This window comes from Bos taurus, chromosome 19 (assembly GCF_002263795.3).
Source record: "Bos taurus isolate L1 Dominette 01449 registration number 42190680 breed Hereford chromosome 19, ARS-UCD2.0, whole genome shotgun sequence".
Classification (NCBI taxonomy): Eukaryota; Metazoa; Chordata; class Mammalia; order Artiodactyla; family Bovidae; genus Bos; species Bos taurus.
Genome location: NC_037346.1, coordinates 15,012,601 through 15,039,808, shown reverse-complemented (window position 1 = coordinate 15,039,808; position 27,208 = coordinate 15,012,601). Strand labels below are relative to the sequence as shown.

At 44.4% G+C, this 27,208-nt stretch overlaps 1 protein-coding gene and 1 long non-coding RNA gene across 9 annotated transcripts in view; one reads left to right on the top strand and one right to left on the bottom strand.

The window, feature by feature from the left end:
• The window catches only part of RFFL (ring finger and FYVE like domain containing E3 ubiquitin protein ligase), a 77,365-nt gene that overhangs the window by 35,358 nt on the left and 14,799 nt on the right, over positions 1-27,208 (bottom strand). The window contains exon 1 of one of the 6 annotated variants that reach the window (XM_015458551.3): positions 21,009-21,099. The exons of 2 other annotated variants lie outside the window; for them this stretch is intronic. The gene's annotated coding sequence lies outside the window, so the exon portion shown is untranslated. Of the gene's footprint in view, positions 1-2,713; positions 3,140-3,201; positions 3,910-12,032; positions 13,950-21,008; positions 21,100-27,208 lie in introns of those variants that run through there. 3 more of the 6 variants (XM_059878427.1, XM_005220054.5, XM_059878426.1) reach the window with 3 other exon arrangements.
• Positions 724-26,669, top strand: LOC132343017 (uncharacterized). Of its 3 annotated transcripts, none has more exons than XR_009491655.1 (4): positions 724-1,295; positions 15,145-15,348; positions 15,607-22,138; positions 26,391-26,669. It is a non-coding gene; the product is annotated as an uncharacterized lncRNA (long non-coding RNA). The 3 variants fall into 3 exon arrangements; XR_009491656.1 differs by having other exon boundaries at positions 21,942-22,138; positions 26,391-26,663; XR_009491654.1 differs by having other exon boundaries at positions 15,145-22,138.

Here is a 27,208-nt window from a genome sequence, read left to right as displayed (position 1 = left end):
GGTTCGATCCCTGCTCGAGGAACTAGATCCCACATGCTGCACGGTGTGGCAAAGAAACTAAAAAGCAAAAAAGAAACAGGACTTCCCTGGTGGATGCACTGGATAAGAATCCACCTGCCAGTGCAGGGGAGATGGGTTAGATCTCTGGTCCATGAAGATTCCACAGCCTCAGAGCAACCAAGCCTGTACATCACAACTACTAAAGCCCGCGTGCCTAGAGCCTGTGCTTCTCAATAAGAGAAGCCACTGCGATGAGAAGCCCACGCACACAGCTGGAGAGTCGTCCCTGCTCTCTGCAACTAGAGGAAGCCCGAGTATAGCAATGAAGACCCAGTGTAACCAAAAAATAAGTATTTTTTCTTAAAAAAGAAACAACAACAAAAAGGTAGCTTGCCTTGGACAAGCTCCGTAAGTTTTCTGAGTCCGTTTTCTCACCTGTATGAGATGGCTAACACCTCCCCTGCTGGTAACTACAAGGATGAGAAATAACCAAGTGCCCAACCTACAGTACGTGCTCCACAAACAGCAAAACAAAATAAATGGTCATTAAACTACACGTCATTACGAGTGTAAAATGGCAACAGCCGGGCTGTTCAATGGCGATTATTGGCTGGCAAACCCAATGTCCCTCACCCCCTCTGGTCACACAAAGCCCGAGTTCCCCACGGCCCAAGAGACTGGGCTGGACAGGGCCTCTGACACAGCTGATCACATCACCCACACAACAAAGACATAATCATTATCTGGAGAACTCACCTAAAGTTTAAAATCATCTCTCAGCTTGGAAGGCTGCTAAGTTTTAAAAAGAAGTTAGTGTGGAAAGAAACTCAAATTCCCTCAAAAACTGTTTAATGTAAAAAAAACAGGATCTTGGAGTTGCAAGTGGAATTTTCCAGGAAACCTGCCTGACCGGGGTCTGTCCCAGAAGGGGAAGATTTAAAATGCTGTGACAACACAATGAGCATAAAGTAGGGCGGCGTGGCCCTTGTAAGCAGGCAGCCTGCGGGTTCACCACACTACAGACTGGTCTCCCTTGCTGGGTATGGGATAAGGAAGCATGTTCTCTGTGGTACTGGGACTGTCTCTGAGATGTTTATTTCAGAATGAAGAACTCAGAACACCTAAGTCACAGAGGAGACAAGTATCCTGTGCAACTTTAGAACTCCAAGACCTGAACGGGAGCAACTACTCTGCTGAGGTGGTATACGGGCTGGACAAAAACAGCAGAGACTTCAAGGCTGGAACATTTCCAAAGCTAATGCGGGTCTTCCATCCTCCAAGGCAGTCCTTTGGATGTGGGTAACAGAAAATGCATTTCCTAGATAAGATTTTCCTTTCAGGCTGAATTTTTAGAAAATAGAAGAGTAAAAGTATATATATGAAAAAAATGAAGTTACCAACTATGTTTACTTTGGTTTTAGGCTCAGTCAGTGCGTACATGCATGCTCACTCGTGTTCGACTCTTTGCGACCCCATGAACCGTAGCCCTCCAGGCTCCTCTGTCCATGGCATTTTCCAGGCAAGAATACTGGAGTGGGTTGCCATTTCCTTCTCTGGGGGTAATCTTCTTGACCCAGGGATTGAACCTATATCTCCTGCATCTCCCTCATTGGCAGGCAGATTCTATACCACTGGGCCACCTGGGAAGCCCAGACTCAGTCAGACTTGACCTTAAACCCTAGCGGTGAGGAAAGGAAGGAGCTGGAGGAAGCTGCTTCTCCGAATGTCACTGCAATGGATACACTCGCCTGAACCTCCCGGGCTGGACACAGAGTAGGTGCTCAGCACGGAAGGAGCAGACTTTACTGGGCTTTCAGTTTTGCATGGAAGGCATCATTAGCCATTCACTGAATGGCGGACACCAGAATAAGGCATGGAACTAACGGGGATCGAGTGTGCGCCTCTCTCCAGACCATTTCCGGAGCCTGCATCCACACCGAGACGTCCTTTCAAGGCACCTGGGTCTGGCTCCCCTCTCCTCCAATCCCCGTATTACGCTTCAATACAAAAATGATCGAAGCTTCCGTGAGGGGATTCCCTGGTGGTCCAGTGGTTAGGACTCGGCGCTTTCACTGCTGAAGGCACAAGTTCAATCCCTGGTCAGGGAACTAAGATCCTGCATGCCAGCACCACACAGCAAAAAAAAAAAAAAAGCTTGGGTGGGAGAGAGAATCGCCTGTGCTGTTATTTGAGGCACAGGCAAGGGGAAAGCTAGGGGGAGGCATTCAGATTCGAGGCTCCTGAAGTCCCTCCTCAGATGATCCTAGAAATGTTTATTTTTTAAGGAAAAGGTAAAAACACTACAGAATACTTAACATGAGCCAAGTGAGTTGTTATATTTCCATCTAGTGTCTCATTTAATACAATAATGCAGCCAAAAACATCAGAACTGAAATGCTCATTTTGTAAATGAACACTGGGCTCGAGAGGGACCAGGGTAGCACCAATAGACAGTGACCGGATTTAAGTTCGGGTTCTCTGAGTCCTCTGTGGTCCTACAGAAAGTGGGGTGAGGGGCTGCTCTCATCATCCACATCCCCCACCCGGAGCAGCAGGGCTTCAAGGGCCTGTGCACCGGGAGAGGGAGGGGAACCATCAACCAACGGTCGGCCGGGAGAAGATTATGGACAGCCTCTCAAGGGGGCAGCGGGGAGAAGTCCATCACACCAAATCCTGCCCCGCTCCAGGGACGCCCAAAGGGGAACCTACTCACCAAGGCAAGCTTCAACACTTGAGGGCCTTTTGAGAGGCACCGCAGACAGAAAAACCCTCCCTGGGAAGCCAGAATTTTAATTCACACGTCCAGAAAGTCATCTTCATTTCCTGCTCACTACCACCTCCGGGCACCACTGCGTCACGCAGACATCCACTTCCTGAAGATAAAGCTCTTCCTTGACATTTGGAATGTGTTTCAGTTTCTACTCTTGCCCACCTGTGCTGTTCCCGTAGAGGAGAGAGGGCTTTCTGACTTAACTGTCTCAACTACAACCAATGCTCTATCATCTTCCCTTTTAAGAAGTGGTTTCACTGGTAACCACTGAATAAATGAAAATCAGTCATTGGTGCTCTGGGGCCCAGCTACCCTGCTATGCCTTCAGTCCCCCAAACGCCAAGCTTACTGCGGCCTCAGGAACCTCCCCTCAGCTCCTCTCTCAGCCCCAGTGACCCTGCTCCCACCCTGCCTCCTCCAGCGGCACTTACTTCCTCAGGGGAACCTTCTGGGCCCCGTCTGTGCTCTCACAGAGTCTTGAACGCCTCCTGACAACTGTCACACATTCATCTGCTCAGCCCTCGTCCAGCCGCTAGTGATCCCAAAAGGACAAAACCTGGCATGGTCCCCACACGACACGGCGAGTACATTCTCAGAGGGTGAGCGTTGCGGCAATGCCGCGTCGAAGCACCTGGCTGACGGTTTGTATGATTCTTTCTAGAGTGTCCGTCTCCCATGGTTAGGGAGCAGAAAGTGAAACAGGAAATAAAAGCAAGTCACTTTATAGCTTTATTTCCAGCCTCAGTGCCAGGCAAATGTGATCATCAGGTATTTGTTGAAGTCTGACTAATGATAACAGCATCAGGGCTCTCAAAGCTGGGGGGAAGGGACAAACATTCGCTCCTGAAAACTCCACCATAATAATTCCAGGGTGGTGAGCAAATGACGGGTTTTCAACCCATAGAACCACAGCAGTCCCTTTAAGGAAAGCTCTCGTGATAACGTGCCTACCTCACACATCCTGAAGATAATTTAGGCGTCTGCTAAGATTGCTTGAAAAAAAGAAAAAAGAACGGGAACAGACTGACCTTCGAAAAGTAATAGAAAAATGTTACAACTGGCAGTTATTACAGCATTAAAAAACCAGAAAGGGAGAGCCTGGAAGATGGACACGTTCTTCACTTCCATCCCGCCCCTGCATCCGAAGGCAAAGAAGGCATCAGTGCCCTCCTGGAGGCTGTGGTCTGAAACGGTGCTGCAGTGGAGCTGCACAGAATACACAGGAAGATGAAAAGAGCACGTGGAGAAGATAACAGAGAAGAGAAATGAGACAGACTTTGACCAGACACAGTCCAAGCAGACCTCTGCCTGTCGCTACTGAGCGCACAGCCTGCGCCAGGTGGGACAGAAAGAGGACAAAAGGCAGGTAAGAACCAGAACAGCACAGGGTCAAAGGGGGAGAAAGGGTTACAATAACAACAAGAAGGGAAGAAGGAGAGGGATTTCACTTTCCACCAGTAACAAATGAGCTCTTTTTCTGAAGTGGTAACTGTTTGTTGTAAACAACTGAAAAACATACATAATAACCACAAGTTATAAATGTTCCTGGAAACTCCCTGGTTCCAACTAGTGGATGACACATATCTGCAGAGGGACCTCAGCATCTGCTCTGAAGTTCAGGGGAAAGTAATTCTAACCAATGGAGCTGCGCCAAAATAGCACCCTCGGGGTCTGACCGATTAGATGGCTGCTGCTTCGCCCGGCTTTCAGGAGAGACGACAGGCTGAATGGTGCGACGGAGAAACCTGCGCATTTCTTTTCTGCCCCTGCATTCTGCCCCGAAGGGCGAGTCAGTAAGGGAAGAAAGCAGTGCAGAGTGAAGTCTTTGACAACACTGAAAACAGAATAAGCGGATCTGCAGTTTAATTACTGAGGATCCTTCTTTCCATCAAAACTGACGAGGAAGACCACCAAGATGAAGAAGACTCTGCTTCTCCCTGTTCTCTCAGTGCAGGGGACAGACAAGCTGTTCCGCATCTTCTGACTGAAGAAGTTGCTTTCACTAGATACTGGGACTGACTACCTGGTAACTGAGCTGAAAAACATACACAGAGGGAGGGACCAGTGGAGGGGGTTTGTAGCCTCCTGTGCCCTGGGGAAAGCCACAGCCTCCAGACAGGGATCCTGTCTGGGATCAAAATGATGTACTTGATGTGACCAAATGTACTGGGCGTGGAAAGAACAAAGACTCTAGATTCCTCCATACTTTCTTCAAACCTTCATTTCCTCAAGAACAACAGAACCTGCTTCACTGAAACGGTAACTGAAAGGACTAAAATAACAAGCATTTACACTGGACCCTAGTACATAATAGGTGCTCACTAAAATAATTTAAAGAAACTCTAAGGTTACTTGTGACAGTTTATCTGCTATATCCCCTACTTCAAAAAACAAACAAACTGATACCTTTAATAGGGCTTAATCTAGTCTTCCAAAGATCCTCTAAGAACTAAATGACTCCAGTTCCCTCCCACGAGCTCTTAATTTATAATCCCTGAAGAACTGTCTCCAAGGTGGTCAGAAGTGGTTTACCAGAAGTGCCTGCCAGCCTGCTTAGTCACCCTTCAAAACCCTACAGACTGCAGCCCATCAGGCTCCTCTGTCCATGGGATTTCCCAGGCAAGAATACTGGAGTGGGTTGCCATTTCCTACTCCAGGAGATCTTCCCGATCCAGGAATCAAACCCACGTCTCTTGCATCTCCTTGTATTGGTAGGCAGATTCCTCACCACTGAGCTACCTGCGAAGACCATCTAAAGTGCAGCCCTACACTGCTACATTCCTTCCAATTCAACCCCATTGCTAATGAATTTATCAATTTTCCCCAAAGCCCAGAGACAGCTTAGACTTTTCTCCCTTAGCTCCTCAACGCCTCTCAGTTAACCAAATTCAGAGAGGATTGGAAGATACACACTTCTGGTCCCCCAGCTGGGTGCTCTGCAACTGTGTGCTGCACTCAAGTCAGATGGGACTTGGGGACAAAGGCAGGACGAATTCAGACTAACTCCTTAAGACCTTTGGGTGGTTCGATGTATATAATCTCAATCTGAAAATTATGCCGACTTTCTGAAATGTTGTCTGCTCACTCCGGGATGTGAAATGCCCAGTATCTATGCCAAGAAGCAGAAATGGAGATTTCTAGTTCACCTAGGACCACAAAGAAAACCTTGTATTCACTGCACACTATCTCCTTGTGAAGAAAACCTGCGCTTCCCCGGCCTTCAGGTCTCACTCTTTGCCTATATATCCCGCAACACAGTGCAAACTGCCTCGTGTTCACCACTCCTTGACAGATTCAGGAAAACAGACACCCGTCCCAATACCAGGAAGAAATGCTGCTTTCATGGATGTTGGGATGTGCTGCTACTTTTATCCATCTGCTCCTTTGTATTATCAATACAAAGTACCAGAACAGTCTTCTTTGCAATGTGGAAAGGATACAGGTTACACAAAATAATATTACCCAAAGCTTCACCTGCCCTGAACTCATGAGTTCACCAAAATGGTGCTGTTCTAAAATAACTCAAGCATTTTTTAATAATCCACAAAGACCCTGAGAGAGACATAATAAAGCAGATTCCACAGTGGGAAGCAATGAGGAATGGGGAGTCAAAAAACAGGAGTTCTGAAGATTGTTTACCAGCTGAGTGACCCCCAAGCAAATTATTCCAGAAACTTGCTGAGGTGTAAAACAGTTCAGCAGTTACAATTAGATCCAGCCTCCACATTCAAGGAAATTTTGAAAGACTAAAAAGACCCTGCGGTTATTTGTAAACTACCTAACTCAGGAAACACTCAAAAGGAGATTTAGAAATCCTGGAATTCAATAAAAGGAACCTGTAATTTAAAAAGTGACTTAGAGGCTAAAATTTCCTATTGTTATCAAAAAATAAATAACCAAATACAGCGTGAATCTCGCATCTATCAAAAGTAACAGATCAGCAGTCAATTCAGGGGTTTCATTTTGTAAAACACAGATGCAATATGGTGTAGGCTAGGAAGAACCACATGTGCCGGGAAGAGTGACCTGATCCCCAGAAAAAAAAAGATCTGCACCTCTATTAAGGCAAGGGCAGTATAGGTCTTGTTGCCTTAGCTCCTTTTCAAAGCAGAAACATAGACTCTTCAGCCAAGCTCATCTCTTGACTTACTAACCACACCAAGCTTCAAAATGTAGGCGTACAAGTCACAGTAAAGACAAGCACATCCTGTTTGCACTTGACTTCCTGTTCTGGGCCATCTGATCGCTTTACAGGGCTGCTCCCTAGCCACAAATGGGTAACCTTTCATATCTGCCAAACCACTGGTTCACTGGACAGCATTTCAGTGACAACAGAATACACAGTTCTAGGAGTCGGGTGAAAGATGCACCTAAAAAGCACCCCAAACCCATCATCAGCCTCTCAGACACTTCCTGGATTCCCCAGGCTTCTTCATACTGACATCTGACTTGGAGTAAACAATAAAAACTTAACACAAATAGTGCTGAGATAAGAAAAGTAAGCCTGGAATGAAACTTAGGATGTGAGGGCTGGGAAAAAGAACAAGAAAACTTGGAGATGTTTTCATTATTAAACATTGGCTTCTTTTCTTTTTATTTATTTATTTTTTGGCTTCTTTTCAAATGTCAAAGGAGCAGCTCTCTGTCGGCCAGTCCCCAGTGAACTGATTCTCAGAAGGGAACCTCGCCGAGTGATCGCAACAGTTAACAGGACCCTTCAGGTGAACTTGGTCCCTGATCCAATCTGCTACCAACCTCAATCTACTTTTCAGCACTGCAGAAGCCTTCAGTTTCATAGACCCAGAGCCTCCACTTCAAGCCAAACTTCCACTGTTTTCAAAGAGCCCGTGGTTCCCCCAAGCCACATTCAGCGTTGGGAATAAACGCTGGACAACGAATACCCCAGTTTTTATGGACAAGTCATTTAGCGTCTTTGCGTCTGCTTTTCCATCTGGAAAAGAGGACAATTGCACTACATTCATCTCTAATGTCTCTTCCAGCTGTGGAAAAAATGCAGGGATTCATCAGTAACAGCAGAAGATTCTGTGGCTTCCTGCATTATTCCCTTGGTCAACAAGATCCTCTAACATCCCATACCCCACAGTGTGAATATACACCTTGATCTACCTCCTGAGCACCCAAGGATTTTTTATCCCATTCCCTTGAAATAGATATCAGAAAGTTTTCCACTTGAAAGCCATATATTAACAAACCTTGAGGACTCTTCTTTACACATGGTCTTTTCATTAAGATCGGAATGTAATCACCACTTGGTTCCCATGTTGGTCATAGGATTCCTGGAGAGAATCTGGAGCCACAAAGGATGGAGAAAACTGACCAACAACACGTGGTACTCCCTCCCACACAGTGACTGCTAATGGAGAAAGAATTAGGCAAATCTGGGTAAGAAAAGGGAGTGGCGAACACAAGTTCGGTGAGTCAGTGCAAAGAAAGAAAGAAGGAAAGCAAAGGAAGAAGAAAAGCAAGCAAGAGGGAAAAAAGCTACACCAGTGAGCTTTTTTCTTAAATCTGAAATTCTGCTTATCCATTTATCCAACAGATATCCACTGCCTACCATGTGCAGGGAACAGAACTAGAGTCTAGAGGAGAAACAAAGGTCAACCAGATAGACCTGCTCAACGATGTTATGGTCTAGCAGGAGAGAGAAAGGCATGTACACAAACAACTGAAATATACGGCATAAAGTGTGCTGTGCCATAAAGGAGATATAAAAGAATCCTCCACTGTGAGGCTCAGAGGAGGAAATGTTTACGCCCAGGGAGAGATAAGACAAGGCTTCATAGGAAGAATGACATTTCAAGCTGAAAACACCACAGAAACAAGGGCACGCAAGTAGGAAATCAAGGACACAGTTTCGGTGAGTAACTAGATTTGATTAGAGACATAAGTGGCCATGAAGGGAGAGATGGTAGTAATAATAATAGCTAAATGATCCAGAGAGCCGGGGCTCAACTGGACAGCTGGATTGGAGCCAAACCGAGTATTCCAAAATCAGACTCAGAATTTGAACTTAAACCCAGTGGAGAAGGGACGGGAGCAGGGACTGGAGCTCAAGGAATCCCATAATTTAACCCGTAAAATTAAGATAATAAACTCATCACAAAATCAATGTGTGCCGATACCTGAAGTCCCTCCAAAGAGATGCAATGTCTTCCAAACCAAAAGCAAAGAAGAAAGGAGGGTAGAAAGGCTTGGATGATGGCATTCATATATTTAAACCAAGAATACGGTCACATCAAAATGTGGTCAACAAAGGAACCTAGAAAAAAATAGAAGGGGCCACACTGACTCAGAACCAAGCAAGGCAGAGAAATACTGCAGTAAGCTAACACACCATCCTCTCTGCAGTGGGACAAGGTCTTTCATGAAGCTTAATGGAAACAGCATATAGCAGCAGTTATGGGTATGGGTCAGATAGCATCACTGACTCAATGGACATGAATTTGAGCAAACTCCGGGGGATAGTGAAGGACAGGGAAGCTTGGCGTGCTGCAGGCTATGGAGTAGCGAAGAGTCAGACACAACTTAGCAACTGAACAACAGCAACAGGGGTATGAGTTTTTGGAGTCAGAGGGCCTTGGTTCCAACCTCAGTTCAGCCTCTTACCAGTTTGAACAGAACCTCGGTTTCCTCTGTAAACTGAGGATAACTGTGTCTCCTTTGCCGGAGGATCACTGAGAGAGTTAAATGTCCTCCTTCAGGCAAAGCATTTGGGGTGCTACCTGGCACACAGCGCACCATCAAGAATCTCAGCTTTTTTGTAACTGTGCTCTCTCCTACCAACTATCCTATCACATTAGTCCATGCTCACGAAAGCAAGCCTGCTATTATTAAACATCAGTTTTCAGATCTCTTGATATTGAACAGCAATGTCCCAGACAAATCCAGGATCCAGTCAACAGAAAAGGAATCCACTTCAAAATAAAAATTGGCATTCCACATTTCCTCATAGCTCAGTTGGTAAAGAATCTGCCTATAATGCAGGAGACCCAGGTTCAATTCCTGTGTGGGAAAGATCCCCTGGAGAAGGAAATGGAACCCACTACAGTATTCTTGCCTGGAGAATCCCATGGACAGAAGAGCCTGACGGGCTACAGTCCATGGGGTCGTAAGAGTCGGACACGACTTAACGACTAAACCACCACCACCCCTCTGAGCTCAGTCACTCAAGCCTGAACACAACCCTGTCTCCAAAATCCTGATCATTTCCAGGTACAAAACGAAATCCATTTAGGAGAACCAGACCTAAATTGTAATGCCCAAAACCCTCAGACGGCTTCCTGAGATGCTACATGGAGCTCAGCAGGCCAGTCCTGCATGATGCCACCTCCAATCTATAATGAGCCAACCTGGACAATACGCTCCCACACCTCTCCTTGCCTTCCACCTCTCGCACACCCTCCAATCACACACTGTGGCGAAACACTTTATCCATCTCCCTCTCTAACCTTCTACAGGTCACAGAGCCTATCTTATCCGATCTTATCCATCTCTGCATTCTTTTGCTCCACATCCCAAAATGCTGTGCATCAAACAGAACCACGATAAATATTTGTCATAACAATGAACTTCAAATACGACTTTTCTTAGATCCATTTTGATCTTCCATTCCCATATTCTGAGGCCCTCTTCCAATTTACTGAATTCTTATTCTACCCCTTTCGTCCCCTTCCTTTCCTCAATCTCTCCACATCCGAGCTACCAAATGTTACAGAAAAGTCAGAAGACTTTATTTACTGGGTTTCCAACAAGTTCATACAACTGGGACCAAGCCATCCTTGGGCTTGGAAATCTTTATTCATCTCTAGTTGATGTCTCATAGCATCTCTCTGAAGAGCAAAGCCATGCAGGATTTAGGACATGGGACCTGGAATCAGACAGAACTCAAAGTCTTCCTGTGCGGCCTCAGCTGAGGTGCTTAGCTTCCCTAAACTTCATCTTTCAGATCTATAAAATGTAGGACCTAAATGAGGTAAGGAACCCAAAGCCTTAACAACACAGTAAGAGCTCAAAATATGGAAACCATTACTCTTTTCTCCTTTGTCTAAGAATCTTCCAACCCCTATGCCCTCTTCCACTCTTTCTTTGTCAGATAACCAGAAGTCTCCTCTTCTACTTCATCAAAATAATTCAGCTGGGTCCCATCCACTGGAGAGTCAATGGTGGTACAGTGGAGAACGCTGGGGTCAGGAGTTCATCTGAAGCCTCAGATTCCTCAAACTGCAGAATAGTTATTTTAATCTGTTCCTTGTAGAATCACTGTCAGCTTTAAATGGAAAAATATGAAAAAGCAGTAAGCAGAAAAAGAGCGGGGAGAATAAGGGAAGTGATAAGGCTTTTAAGTAAAACAGATCCAGTTTCAAATTCCAGTTCTATCACTGAACTTGTGTGATCTAGGGCAAGTTAATTTCTCTAGACTTCATTTTCCTGTCTGTAAAATAGGGGAAATAACTTCACAGGGTTTTTAAGAGGTTTAAAACACTGTGTAGCCTAATTGGCATGTTAATTTCCCATCCTTCTCTCTACCTTTTCTTTTCTTTACATCTCAATCACCAGACCAGTAGAATCCACCATTTTTGACCACTGATTAAAAAAAAAAAAAAAATTTAGCACATCTCCAATATATTTATATTTAACAGCAAATTAGACAAGAATTGTACGAAAAAGCTCTTAATGACCCAGATGTGTGGGTCTGGGTCATTGGTGTCGTCACTCACCTAGAGCCAGACATCTTGATATGTGAAGCCAAGTAGGCCTTAGGAAGTATTACTATATACAAAGCTATTGGAAGTGATGAATTCCAGCTGAGCTATTTAAAATCCTAAAAGATGATGCTATAAAAGTGCTGCACTCAATATGTCAACAAATTTGGGAAACAGCAATGGCCACAGGACTGGACAAGGTCAGTTTTCATCCCAATCCCAAAAAAGGGCAGTGCCAAAGAATGTTCAAACTACCGTACAAGTGTGGTCATTTCATGTGTTAGTACAGTTATGCTCAAAAGCCTTCAAGCTAGGCTTCAGGGGTACATGAACCAAGAACTTCCAGATGTACAAGCTGAGTTTAGAAAAGGCAGAGGAAGTAGAGATCAAATTGCTAACATTTGTTTGGATTGTAGAGAAAGCAAGGGAATTTCAGAAAAACATCTACTTCTGCTTCATAGACTACGGTAAAGCCTTTGTGTGGATCACAACAAACTGTGGAAAATTCTTAAAGAAAGGGGAATACCAGACCACCTTACCTGTCTCCTAAGAAATCTGTATGCAGGTCAAGAAGCAAGAGTTAGGAACCGGACGTTGAACAACTGACTGGTTCCAAACTGGGAAAGTAGCACATCATGGTGTATATTGTCACTCTGTTTATTTACCTTATATGCAGAGTACATCATGGGAAATGCCAGGCGGGATGAATCACAGGCTTGAATTACGATTGCCAGAAAGAATAACAACAACCTCAGATACGCAGATGACATGGCAGAAAATGAAGAGGAACTAAACAGCTTCTTGATGAGGGTGAAAGAGGAGAGTGAAAAAGCTGGCTTGAAACTCAATTTTCAAAAAAACTAAGATCATGGCATCTGGTCCCAGCACTTCATGGCAAATAGAAGAGGAAAAAGTGGAAGCTTTCTTGGGCTCCAAAATCACTGCGGACAGTGACTGCTGCTATGAAATTAAAAGACTCTTGTTACTTGAAAGGAAAGCTATGACAAATGTAGCGAACGTATTAAAAAGCAAAGACATCACTTTGCTGACAAAGGTATGTATAGTCAAAGCTAAGGTTTCTCTAGTAGTCATGTAAACATGTGAGAGTTGGACCATAAAGAAGAATTGATGTTTTCAATTCTTTCTTTCAGTTGATCGCCGAAGAATTGATGCTTTCAAATTGTGGGGCTGGAGAAGACTCTTGAGAGTCCCTTGGACTGCGAGGAGATCAAACCAATCAATCCTAAAGGAAATCAGTACTGAATGTTCACTGGAAGGACTGATGCTGAAGCCGAAGCTCCAGTACTCTGGCCACCTGATACAAAGAGCCAATTCACTGGAAAAGAGTTGGGAAAACATCTTTACCTGGTGTTGGAAAAGACTGAAGGCAGGAAGAGAAGTGGGTGGCAGAAGATGAGATAGTTGGATGGCATCACCGACTCAATGGACATGAGCTTGAGCAAACTCCGGGAGATGGTGCAGTCCATGGGGTCACAAAGAGTCAGACACAACTTAGCAACTGATCAACAGCACTACACAAACAGTGTTCTATCTAAAGCATAATACTAAAAAGAAATTTCAAAGGCTAAGATAAAAATATAGAAAAACTTAGCTCTAATAATTTCTTCCCATACTCCAAAGGAAGGTTATATCTGTCTGAAGAATTTGGAAATTGATCTTGGAGATCACCATACTTCTATGGAAATTGTTTTGAGACAAAGGTAAACAGAACAGACTTGGTATAGCTCCCAGCACCGTGAACGACACAGAATACATGCCCAGTAAATACTGGTCCATCACAGATGTTAGAAAGCCTGCCTCTACACACACACTGCTCTCTACACACACGCTTGCACAAAGTGAGCTCTCAGTTCAGTCTCTCTTCCTCTTCAATCCCCAGCTTCCCCCAGAACAGATGGTGCTCCACTTCACTTCCACATCACACAGTTGTTCATGAACTCTGCTCCTCTCTGCTAAAAGCCCTTTCTCCAAGGTCATCAATGATCTTGTGATGACTAAATGCATGGCTTTTTCCTACATCAAACCTCGACAACCTCCCAGTTACCAATGACCTAGCTTCTTCTTCCCTTTGGTTCCCACTGAAAACACAATAGTCTGGCTCTCCTTTGAAGACCCATTTTCCTCCCTGTCCTTCCCTGGCTCCTCCTTTTGTCCCCTGAATGTCCCCTGGGGCTCTGCACTAACCATTCTTGCTTTCCTTCTCTAGTGAATGCTATTGGATTTACTTTTAAAATATATCCTGCAAACATCCCACCTGTGTCCATGGCCAGACCCTGTCTTACATGTCATTATCTTTCTCAAGAACTAGAGCAAACTCCTCCTCACTGACCCCTTCGTGTTGTTGTTGTTTGGTTTTTTATATTTGTTTATTCATTTCTTCTTGGCTGAGTCGAGTCTCAGTCACTACACAGGGGCTTAGTTGCCCATCAGCGTGTGGGACGTTAGTTCCTTCGTCCCCTGCATTGGCAGGCCAATTCTTAACCACTGCGCCACCAGAGAAGACCCTAGCACCCTCTTTGCCACTCTATTCTCCACACAGTAGTCAAGGTAAACTTCCCTTTTAAAATATATATTCTGGAAAAATAAATAAAATATAAAATACTGTTACTCTCCTGCTTGAAAGCCACCGTGCCCTCTTGTAAAGCCTAGACTCCCTATGTGGCCCACAGAGGCCCCAGGTGATCTGGGCCCTGCCTGCCTTTCCCACTTTACCTCATGCTGCCCACTCCCATCAGGGCTTCCCTGGTGTCTCAAACCAGTCTGCCTCCAGTGTGGGAGACCTGGGTTCGATCCCTGGGTCGGGAAGATTCCCTGAAGAAGGAAATGGCAGCCCACCCCAGTATTCTTGCCTGGAGAATCCCATGGACAGAGGAGCAGGCTACATGGGGCTGGCAAAGAGTCGGACACAACTGAGCAACTGACACACACAGCCACCCTCTTTACCCACCATCACTCCCGTCCACCTCTCTCTAGACCCTTGGTGGTCTCCTTTTATTTTGACTCCTTCAAAAAAAAAAAAAAAAATTCATGTGTTACTGTGGCTCCTCTTCTGCCAGGAGCATCCTCCAGAGCTCTTCACAAAGTCAGCTCCTTATCGGTCAGGCTTCAGTTCACCCTCCCGACAACGCTATTGCTGGCACACAGTGGAAGCTCACTAAGTATCTGGTGGACAGATTCCTCCGTCTTAGTCAGACAACTCCAAATCCAAGTATCTGGACTCAATCTCACCCTTCAGTGTTAGCAGCAATTTCCAAATGCCTGCTCGACAGCCAGACCTCAAATCTAACACACCAAGGGCACTCAAAACCAAACCCTTCATCTTTCCCAAACAAGTTCCTCCAATCTTCTGAAATTATATGGGTAACATAACCCACAATTTCTGCTTCAGGAATGTGAATTTCCCATTCATTTGCTACACCTGTCCAAAATTCTAATCACCCATGAAAACCAAATTCAAACCTCACTCCATTCACTCACGTTTTCAATCAACCACTTATTCATTCAACAAATAGTTACTGAGTACCTTTTATGAGACAGACACTATGTTAAGATACTGGAAAGCAAAGCAGACCTACATTTATCTATTATATACCAGTCAAATAATCACACAAATATTTCATTATAAACTAGGAATTGCTATGAAGGAGAAAGTGCTATGAAGGAAAAGGAACTTTGAGAAAACATAAGCGAGGCATCAAGAAACACTCCTTTGGTGATCTGCTGACTCAGTGAGATGTAATTCACAGGCTCCAGCCTGGAAGGTGGAGGCTGCCAGGCAAAGCTGTCATCAGCCAAGCCCTAGAAGCACGAGGACACCAGCAGGCCTGTTTTAAGGTACCTGCCATGCTTCTTCTTCGTTTCCCTGTTTATGTGGCTGCCCTAAGTCTTAGTTGTGGCATGTAGGAGCTTCAGTTGCAGTATGTGGGCTCTAGTTCCCAGACCAGGAATCAAACCAGGGCTCCTGCATTGGGAGCCAGACGTCTTAGCCACTGGACCATCAGGGAAGTCCCCACCTGCCGTTCTGCTTCATATGCTACACCTGCTTGATCAGTCTTGTTCCCTCCCCTCACCCCAGCCTCATTTTACTGACAGTTACCTGAGAGAAAGGACGCAGAACGTGTGAACACCCGCAGCAGATGCTGAGTCACATGTGTGATACCTAAGGAGACTGTGCTTATAAAAATCTCCCAGATGACTCTGACACGCAGCCGAGTTTGTAAAGTATACGCCCAAACTACCTACTCAATAAATATGTATTGATATAATTATCTCACTTAAAATCTATAAGGTCAGTGTGGTCAATTGTTTCCAAAAGTGACCACAATAACCCCAAGCATGCTGCATGCCCTGCTGCAGCGTGACTTTGACACTCTGCCCTGTAAGAGGTGGCGCCCATGTCCCCTCCCCTTGGATGTGGGCTACACTGTGTGACTTACTTTGACCAAAAAAATGGGGCAGAAGTCTCTGTATGAAACATGGGCCTAGACCTTAAGAGGTCCTGCAGCTGCACTGTGGCCCCCTGGAAAGCCAAACAGCACATGTAAAAGCTGCCCAGCCTGGATTAATGAATCACGAGAGGCCGTGAGAGAGAGGGACCTCACGGAGGACAACCAAAATGTCGCAGCCAACAGCACCAAGGCCCAGACACGTGAGTGAAGTCATCTTGGATCACATCAGTGGAGCAAAGCGGTACGTCCTCCTCTTCTGAATTACTACCGCACTGAATCACAAACAAAATGTCATCTGAAGCCACCAAAAGTTTTAGGACGCTCTGTTACACAGTCATGGATAATTGACAGTCAGAAATTCAACGCTCTTTCAGCAGTCATTCAAAGGTTTCCCAACTTTGATGATCAAGAAACTCTTTCTCATATTCATTAAAATCACTCCTCCTTCAATTGAAGCCCATTTCCTCTGAAATCTTTGAAGTACAAGAAGACCAATTAATCAAAATCCTCCTGGCAAAAACTGTTCTTGTACTTGAAGATGGTAATCAGCCACCCCTCAGCTCTTGCTTCTCTAGGCTAAAATCTTTTTTTTTTTTTTTTAACATATAACAATAAGGACTTTTTAAAAAACTTTTTAATTATTTTTATTCCTCTCTTAAGTATGGGAGGACCAAAATTGGATCCCACATGCCAGTATAGACCAGAGTTTATGTCCCAGCCCCTGATGGTTCCTCTTTTTATAATCAAATTACACAGTCCCACATATGGCATGTTAGTCCCCCAAAAGTTGTGAATAAACATAATCATTTACTGGAATTAATGTGGAACTCCTTCTGTTCTTAACACTCAGCTTATCCCATTTTGTGATGACTCCCTTCACTCCTCAACCTGGTCTGACACTCCACTATTGAGTAGATTTTAATAAATTCTAGATACGTGAAGCACAACAGAAAAGCTTGGGAGGCTGGAGTGGGCGTACCATTCCTTTGGAACAAGGTCTCCGACCACGGTCCAGGCCTCTTCAAGGCCAAGCAGGCTCTAGGTACCTCCTCCATCCACCCTGAAGATAAAGTGACCTTACAAAAGGATAAGACCTTCAGCACTCATCTATTGAGCAAAGGCTCCTTTTCTGTCCGGGCTCCCCTGGTGGTGCAGTGGTAAAGAATACACCTGCCAATGCAGGAGACGGGTTCAATCCCTAGGTCAGGAAGATCCCCTAGAGAAGAAAATGGCAACCCACTCCAGTATTCTTGCCTGGACAGAAGGGCCTGGCAGGCTACAGTCCCTGGAGTCACATATATGGACATGACTTAGCAACTAAACAACAACCACCTTTTCTATAGAACCCAAGGTATATTTAAGTATAAAGAGAGAAGCCAGGTGCTTACAGCAGTGTAAAAACATGTTTTCCCTCTGAGTCTTACATGAATGTATGCTTCAATGTCAGAAGTAGTACAATCACCGATAAAATAGGCATAATAAAGCCTTCCCAACACAGGGTCTTATAGGTATCAAATAAAATGACAGAAGGGAATAATTCTGTAAGGTACATCACTATAGGTGATGATCCAGAACTAGGTTTCAGGAAGTCCTATCAATCTTCAAATTTTGGATGGTTACCTGAGGGTTCCAAGTGACATATGCAGAACAGGCACTATAGGCTCAAGTTCATTAAACAGGAACCAAAACCACGCTTTCTAACTAGAGAGCTTATGGATTTTCTAATACTGCCAAATCTAATAAAGATGTTTAGGCTAGTGGTTTGACCTTGGGGATCTACTTCAGCCACTGTCTGACGGTGCTAAGCTTTAGGTCAAGGACCAGGTTCAGTGAAGGAATTCAACAATCCAGCAGAAGAGACAGGCTTTGCTGCAGAAGTTCAAATAAGGAAGAACTCTACCAGAGGAAGTCAGGGGAGGTGTAACATATGAACTACGTCTCCCAGGGGATGACTAACTTTGCCTGTCAGAGAAGGAGGGACCCCCTAGGAAAAAGCAGTGTCCTAGAAGGACGTGGCATAATCAGGGACTGGAAAAATTAAAAGGTCAGTGAGGTTGGAGAAAGGAGAAATGGCCGGGAAAAGGAGAGGGAGGAAGATAAAACAAGTAAGAGTTAAGACTTCCCTGGTGGTCCAGTGGTAAGAAAGACTCTGCCTTCTAATGCAGAGGGTATTGGTTCAATCCCTGGTTGGGGAACTAAGATCCCCATGCTACAGAGTACAGCCAAAGAGTAAAAAAAGGAAAAGAAAGTAAATTTTAAAAATTAAAAATAAAACAAGCAAGAGTAACAGGTAGGGTACGGTCAAACTGTAAAGGATTTTACCTCTCCAGCTAAGGAGGAAACAGGGACCCAACGCCACTCTGACATCCTGAGAATAAAAAGATTAGATTTGGCCTTTAGTAACACAACTTTCATAGAAGGCAATGGCACCCCACTCCAGTACTCTTGCTTTGAAAATCCCAGGGATGGAGGAGCCTGGTGGGCTGCAGTCCATGGGGTCGCTGAGGGTTGGACACGACTGAGCGACTTCACTTTCACTTTTCACTTTCATGCATTGGAGGAGGAAATGGCAACCCACTCCAGTGTTCTTGCCTGGAGAATCCCAGGGATGGCGGAGCCTGCTGGGCTGAGTCGGACACGACTGAAGCGACTTAGCAGCAGCAGCAACACAACTTTGGCAACAAGAAATGAGAAGTACTGGAGCAGAGGAAGATGCAGGGTGACATGACAAAAGCACATAAGGTCTGAAAAAGCTCTGAACCAGAAGTTACAGAAGCAAATTCCTAGAGGCAAAGTATGTAAAATGCGACATCTTCATTATGTAAGAGCGGGCAGTATCCGTAACCCTGGCAGAGAGCAGGCCCTGCCTAAGAGTGTTCACACGCAAAATTTTAAGCTTCAGGGCTGGTTAAACAAAATATCTAGTTTTTGACCTCTGATAAATGAAAGCAGTACAGGGGAATGAAGAAAAGACATACATCAAACAGCACTCTGATATAATCGAAAGAGTTGAGCAACCATAGACTTAGCATATTTAGAGACGTGAGGCATAAGGAGAATGAAAGAAGAAGGTTTGGTGCATATAATCAACAGACTTCAAACACACAGCAACATAAGCAGATAACATACTGGGGAGGGGAGAAAATGACTTGTTCTATACGTGTTGAATTTAAAATGGCTTTTGAATGACCCTGGTAGCTTTGAATGACCCAGCTGGACAGAGCCTGGCAAGATTTGTCAAGCTGGTTATTACTTAGTCATAAAAAGGAACGCACTTGACTCAGTAACTAATAAGGTGGATGAGCCTAGAGCCTGTTATACAGAATGAAATAAGTCAGAAAAACAAATATCGTATATTAATGCATGTATGTGGAATCTAGAAAGATGGTACTGATAAACCTATTTGCAGGGCAGCAATGGAGATGCAGACATAGAGAACAGATTTGTGGACACAAGAAGGGAAGGAGAGGGTAGGACGAACTGAGAGAAGAGCACTGAAAACTATGTATGCAAAATTAGATAGCAAGTGGAAATTTGCTATAAGACGCAGGGAGCTCAAAGCCAGCACTCCATGACAACCTGAAGAGATGGGATGGGGTAGGAGATGGGAGGGAGGTCCAAGAGCGAGGGGACACACGTATACCTATGGCTGATTCATGTTGGTACATGGCAGAAACCAACACAATATTGTAAGGCAATTACCCTCCAATTAAAAACAAATAAAAATTTTTTTAAAAAGACTTGTCAAGTTGGAAGTAAGGATCTGAAGTTTGGGAGACACAGCTGGGCTGGTAAGGCACACCGAAGACAGACAGCTGAATTCATGGACCTATCTTAGGTCTTTAGAGGAAGCGGGCAGGAGAAGAGGGAAAAGAAACCCAAGACAGAGCCCTGGAGCATCTCGACATTTATGGACTAACCAAAAGAAAATGAGAATAAACAATGGAAGGATGCTCTGGAGCCTCAAAGCCACAGGAAGAGGGTTGCTGGGGGCGGGATAAAAAGAATGGTTCGATAGTGCCAAATGGTAGGCAGAGATTAAGTGAGCTGGAGGCTGAAATCAGGACCAGGACACTGGGTCTGGAAATTAGGAGTTTCCTTGCAATCTTCAGGAAAACAGAAACAGGGTGATGGGGACAGAAGTCAAAGTAAACAAAGAGCTGCTAACAGGATCAGAGCTGAGGAAGCTCAGTGTAGGTTCATGATCATGCTCCCCTTCCTGAGAACTGAACCTGTGCCAAGCACACTGGATATAATTCTAACAAAATTGGTGCTGCTTCTCAAACATATCCTGTGATGGAGGGAAACACAGGGTTCTCCCGAGCACTCACCCAGTCTTGGTGAGTAAGAGGAGAAATCACTTCCCAGAAGTGATTTCCAGGCTAGAGCCAGTTGGCTGGCTTATGCTGGGTCAGGGTGTCTCAGAGAGGGCTTGCTTTTGCAAAGGCCTGAAGTAAAAGAGAACACAGACCCTGCAGGGGTAACTGCAAGGAGCAGGGGCAAACTTGAAGGGGTGGATGGATTACTGCCCAGTGATGAGGCTGGAGCTCTATGAAGCTGAGAGGTGAAGAACAGGAAGGAAATCGGGCAGCAGTCTGAACAGAGTGCGGGAAGAGGGGAGGTTCTTCGTAACACGTCGGAAACGGCCTGCTAAGATCGTGTTCTCTACAGTTCAGTAGTCTCGGTCAGTAAGCAGAAAAGCAAATGTGCCTGCCCCTCTCTAACAATGGGTTATTGTGACTAAACTATTTCTTACAAGACACAGAAAGAACAGAGAATACCAGAGCAAAAGACAGATAAAACTGTAAACCTAACATTTTTTATTTCTCTGAGGTTATATAAAAAATGGTCTTATTAGGTCCAAAACCACATCCCAGACAAAATGAAACTTTTCCCCTCACGTCCCCTCCGAAGAGCTCAAGGACTGACTTTCAGACAACCAAATCAACCTGGCGTTGACTCACATGTGAAGACTAAGGCTCACTCCAGTTTCTGCTGCAGCTCGGTCTAGCTCGTGACACTCAAGAGAAAAGAGTCTGGGGTTACCTGCTTTTGCCTATTTCAAAACATGGCCAGGGCAGCCAGCCAGCTGCCTCCGGTTCCTGCCGCTGCTGAGGTCTTCGGAGCCCCGTTGAGATGAGATCATCTCGGGAGCCAACAGCAGCGGCTTTCAGGCAGTGAATGGTGCTGCCTGGGGACGTATCTTTGGTAAGCAAGATTGCAACAGAGCAGGCGGTTTACCCAGGGCAGTGCTGACTCATGCCAGGCAAGACTATTTCCCAAACAACTCAGCCTGAGCCAACCGCAATCAACTGCAACCCAGAAAAGAAGAGGTGCCCCACTGATTCTTTTTTTAAATATAAAGTTAGTTATCAGGAGGCAGGTGGACCTATTCCCAAGCTGCTGATCATCAGGGAAGCTCCTGTGGCCAGTCACCTTTTGAAATTTCACCTGAAAACAGCCTCGGGGCTCAGGACAGCAAGATTACTGAAATTCTGCAGATTACCCCAAGAAGCTGATAAGGAAGTCACTTCACGTTTACAAATTGGAGCATCTGGGTCAGAGGACTGAGGGAACGTGCCCAGTCAGGGCTAGATGGTCAAATCATTAGAGTGAATTTTGTCAGTTCTGACCAGGCTCGTTGCTCCTTCCCCACCAGGCCTTCTTTGACCTCTCTGATTCCAGAGACAACTCATGTTCTCTAATTAACACAGATACACGGGAGGGTTGTTGTTATTGTTGTTTAATCAGCTGCCATATATTCTCTATGCTAAAGCTAAATTATCCACCATCACACCTACTAGATGTTTAAGGAACCATAAGAGGCTGTGAAAATCACATTAACACTTCTAACAGAATAAAGAATCCTTAAATTTATGGCAAGTCTCATTTATTGGTCAGCTTATTAAAAAAAAAAATGGATTCTAGAACAACTGGCTCATCAACAGCTATTAATTATTATTGAATTTGCCCTGACAGGCTAGAACTGGCAGTGGTGCTAGACAAAGAAAACAAAAGATGAAGTCCTTGCTTCCCCTGTGTGTTCACTTGACAAGAAAGAAACTAGAGTTCGCATCAGATCCTTCTGTTCCCTGCTCCAAATTTCCCACAGTCATCAGCTTTTCCTCAGCATGGACTCTCAAAGCCACCACACCTAGCCTTGTTCATCCCGTCAGGTAGGTCTCTCGAGGCATCGACTCTGTAGCTGCCAGTCCAGTCTGTCCTTCGGTAAACGTTAGGATTCATTAAAATGTACACGTAGATTGTCAGAATTAGGGTTTCAAAAACTATGCTATTTAATCCAATTCCTTTTCACAGAGCTAGTTAAAAAAAAAAAAAAAAGGTATTTATCCAACTCAATGTCCCTTAATTACATTATTCCAGCAGGATAACCATGCTGGGCTTTTAGAAGGTTTTATAAAATGTTCCCTCCTTTATTTCCTCCCCCTCAGTGTTCTCCTTTTTTCAGAAAATAGCTGTGTTTCAAGAAGTTTTCCTACAGTATGTTAATTAGTCTTTCCAATGACAGAAGCATCTTTACAGCAGCCGACAGCCATTATCTCATGGACCACACTTTAAAACATATTTCTGTCATTGACGATAAGTTACAAACATCCTAAGATGGAGCAGCTCTCAAGGTACACAGAGTAGAGACAAATACGGAAACAAAGACAGAGGATTGTTAGACGCTTCTGACTCACTCTATATTAGCAAACTTTAAATGAGGAAGGGAAAGTCCAGATGGTTCTGTGCCCAGGAAATAAATGTAAACGATGTGAGGAGCAACAGAAGCATGGGAACTTCCTAATTCTAAGATAAGCACCGCTCAGCAGGTGAGGAGGGCCGTTTCAGATTACCCTTTCCCTCTGTGGGATTCTGCACAGTTCTGAACAGTTCCCCCAAATATAACCACACTCCATCCGCGTTCCCTCTTTTAATCGGGAAAGGCTGAGAATTACAGATGGACAACTTTAAAAAGATGCTACATTTGAACTAATAGCTTCAGGCACTTCAGATTTTGTAAGGTTAAATGGAAACTCTAAGAATGTGAGACTGGGGGACCTCCCTGGCCATCCAGTGCAGAGGGCATGGGTTCGATCCCTGGTCAGGGAGTGAAGATCCCACATGCTTCATGATCAAGGAAACAAAACATAAAACAGAAGCAATAAAGACTTTTAAAAAATGGTGCACATTAAAAAAAAAAATCTTAAAAAAAATGAGCATATGAGACTGTGTGAGAAATAAGCAAGATAATTGTGGCTTTGTGCTTAAATTCTTTCAATATACTATCCTAAAACTCAGAGGAAAAAAAGTATATATATATAAATAAAAAATAAAACTCAAACAAGTAATTCAGCACCCAAGGCACTACAGGTTTACTTCTGATGTGTAGTCATAAGAGATATTTAATATATGCATGTGTGTATGTATGCATTTGTGTGTATGTACATATACACACACACTCTCTCTGTGCAAACATCATACCCATTGTTTTATGTGAACAGAAATATGTAATGTCATTTATAGCCCACCTTTGGGTTTTTTTTTTTCTGATAGATCTTAACATTTTAAACAAACAGGTGTCAAAAGAAATTAAAATACTCATTTCTTAGGATTCTGTACTCTTCCAAATCCATAGAAAGTTACCAAATATGTACAAAAAGATATAGAGGGGAACTGAAATGGGAGCAAATCAAGGAGGTATTTTAACTTTATCAATGTTTGAATGCTCTTTTTACAACAAGCATATATTCAAATATTCCGCAGCTGATTGCTGAAGAATTGATGCTTTTGAACTGTGGTGTTGGAGAAGACTCTTGAGAGTCCCTTGGACTACAAGGAGATCAAACCAGCCAATCCTAAAGGAAATCAACTCTGAACATTCATTGGAAGGACTGACGCTGAGGCTCTAACACTTTGGCCACCTGATGGAAGAGCCGACTCATTAGGAAAGACCCTGATGCTGGGAAAGATTGAAGGCAGGAGGAAAAGCGGAGGACAGAAGATGAGACGGTTGGATGGCATCACCGACTCACTGGACATGTCTTTGAGCGAACTTTGGGAGATAGTAAAGGACAGGAGAGCATGGCGTGTTGCGGTTCATGGGGTCCCAAAGAGTCAGACACAACTGAGCAACCGAACAACAAATTTAAAATCCAGTTTAAAGTTTTAAATTGTTTACTGTTTACGAACTACTTGAATCTTTTCCCCTTCTCTTTCCTCTCCACGCACCCCTTTCACCTGCTTCACCATTTCTGGCGTTCTAAGTAATACTGCACATTTTCTCTTTTTAACAAAATTAATCTTATTTATGTCTCCATCCTTCTGTTTTTTCCCCCACATCCTTTTACCGATTGAGAAGACAGTGAATTGATAAACCAAAATTTCCAGGAACCAGTGGCTTTCCTACTTTGTTGATGATTAGAGACATTGACAAATTCTAATCCTGGATGTTTAGGAATCTCATAACTCCCCCCCCTTTTTTTTCTTTAGAGTACCTACTCTTCAAAAAAGACAATGAATGTCAACCAAATAGCAATCATCTAATAAATCACAGAAATTAAGCATGAAAAATGAAGAGGACTTTAGGATACTTAAGAATCAACTCTAGGGGTACTTGAGAATCAACAGGGGTGCTTACTGAAAAGTTATCACTTCCCAATCCAGTCTCTCAGATACTCTGAATTAGCAGAAGTGGAAGGAGGCCCCAGAATGGGAATGTTTAGTAAGCATCTCCCTTTCCTAAGTGACTCTGATACAAACAGCCCTTGGGTCATGTTTTGAGAGACAGGTCATAGTTCTGTTCCTTAAGCTGTAAAATAAAGCGTGTTTCCTTTGGTAGTATTGTTACCACTCCCTCCCCCAACCCCCCACCCCCACCAAAGACCCCCAAACTGAACAGGAATCACACAGAGCAGGTCTTAGACATTAGTCCCCTCACCCACAAGAACCATCAAGAATATAACAACTGGACTTTCCTGGTGGTACAGTGGATAATAATCTGCCTGCCAATGCAGGTGTTCCATCCCTGTTCCTGGAAGGTTCCACATGCCTCAGAGCAACTACTGAGCCTGCGCATTCTAGAGCCCATTCTCTACAACAAGAGAAGCCACTGCAGGGAGAAGACCATGCCGAGAGAGCAGAGAGCAGGCCCTGCTGGCCACAACTAGAGAAAACCCGTGCACAGCAACGAAGAGCCAGCACAGCGAAAATAAATAATTGTTTTAATAAGACTATAAAACAACAGTATTTATTTTGGATCAGTTTTTTCTTCAAGCCTCTAGAGGCAATTATCCTAACTACTCTTAAGGATTTTCGCTGTCACCCACAGCCCTGTTAGACGGGGACGTTTTCACACCTGGGATGCAATACAAGAGGCTTAATGGAATTTTTACAGCTGTGAAAATTAAAGTTCACTTGGCTCAACAGAATAGTTAAATACAACAAAGGAGAAAACCTCCCCGAAGGCATGGGTTGAAAGGAGAGGCTTTCAATTTTCTGATGAGGCAGTTTTGCCCAGAAATTCAAACCATGGGGTGCTATAGAGCTCATATGTCTTGCAAGTACCCAGATGCCAACTTATCACCACAGCATCAGCCGTCGCAGGCTTTCTGTAACGTTTGGAAGCACAACCCTGTGGGATAAGATGGCCTCTCCTGGGAGTCAGAGGCTGTTGCCACAGCAGGGATCTTTCCATCTTGGGGCCAGAAGGACCAGGCAGTCGGTCCCTTTAATCTTTAAAGAGCCACTTTAGTGTCTGGATATAGGGCCTGACACTGAATGAGGCTCAACCCGCTCGCTTCACAGCTCTGTGCTACAAAACCACCCACGAGCTGCAGAGGGTGTGGGTGCAAGCCAAGCCTGTCCCCGCGGGCACAGCTCCCACAGTCTGTTCTATAATGTAATCTGGGCACTTTATTACCCACTGCGGCGTAACACTTCAAAGGACAGGAAGGTATCTGATACCAAGGGCACTGCAACTGCCTACCTCGGGCACAGTGAAATACCGGGACTGAAGGAGGAGCAAGACCAGAGGAAGGAAGACTCCAAAGCTGACGGGACACAGTCTGACGACCTGATGACAAGACTGGGAGAAAGGAAGTCTGCGACGTGAACAAACTGCTATCCTGGACAGCTCTCTTTAGAAACCTGGCAACAGAAATCTTGGACATCACTGGATGGGTGTAATTTTCTATACAAAGCTATTTCTTAATTTTTTTTATCCCCCTGAGCTGCTAATACAGAAGAAGGGCAAGGAGAAGGCCCCTGTCATCAAATTCCATCACCTAAGCAACCCCAATAGCTTCATAATGAAGTGACTGGTAAACTCATGTCCTATTCCCCAGGAGCCACCCTCTCAGAACAAAGATCCTGTAATTGAACTTTGAAGATGTCCTTAATTCACAACTCTTTTTTTTTCTTTTAAAGATATTTTTTGGGAACTTCCCTGCTGGTTCAGTGGCTAACACCTGGGTTCGATCCCTCGTCAGGGAACTAGACCCTACAATGCCTCAAGGAAGACTGAAGATCCTGCAGACCAGTACTAAGACCCAGTGCAGACAAATAAACATTTAAAAAAAAAAAAAAAAGATTCTCTTGATGTGGACCATTTTCAAAGTCTCTATTGAATCTGTTACAATATTGCTTGCTTTATGGTTTGATTCCTTGGCCCTGAGGCATGTAGGATCCTAACTGCCTGAACAGGGATCAACCCCCACTCCCTGCACTGGAAGGCAAAGTCTCAACCAGTGGACCTCCAGCAAAGTCCCCATAATTCTTATTTACTCTGTAGCTCTGGATTCGTCTCTTCCCCAAATACACATCCACATATTCTCTCTCTCTCTTTCCCCTGCCCATCCTCTTCTCATTCTGTCTCTCCTTGCTCATGCTCTGCCTCCAGTAAGTCAAACTTCCTAAATTTTTCACCCGGGTTTCCACTAAAAATTCCACCAGATAGTTACCTTCCTTCAGCTTCCTAAGTCTAGAGGACCTTTGTTGACACATGATTCATCTGGATGGGTGATTGCTAAGCCATGCAGATGAGATTACCTGTTCACCTACAGTTACCCTTCATACTGGCTCTGTAGGCTATGGAAATAAAAAGGGTAAGACTTCACAGCCCGAACGTCCCATCAAGGTAATCAAAGTAATGGAAAAGGCAGAGAAGACAGACAGAGAGATTTCAAAACAAACACCGAGTTGCACATCTCACAGCACTTAAGAAAGCGCTCCATCTGACCAACAGC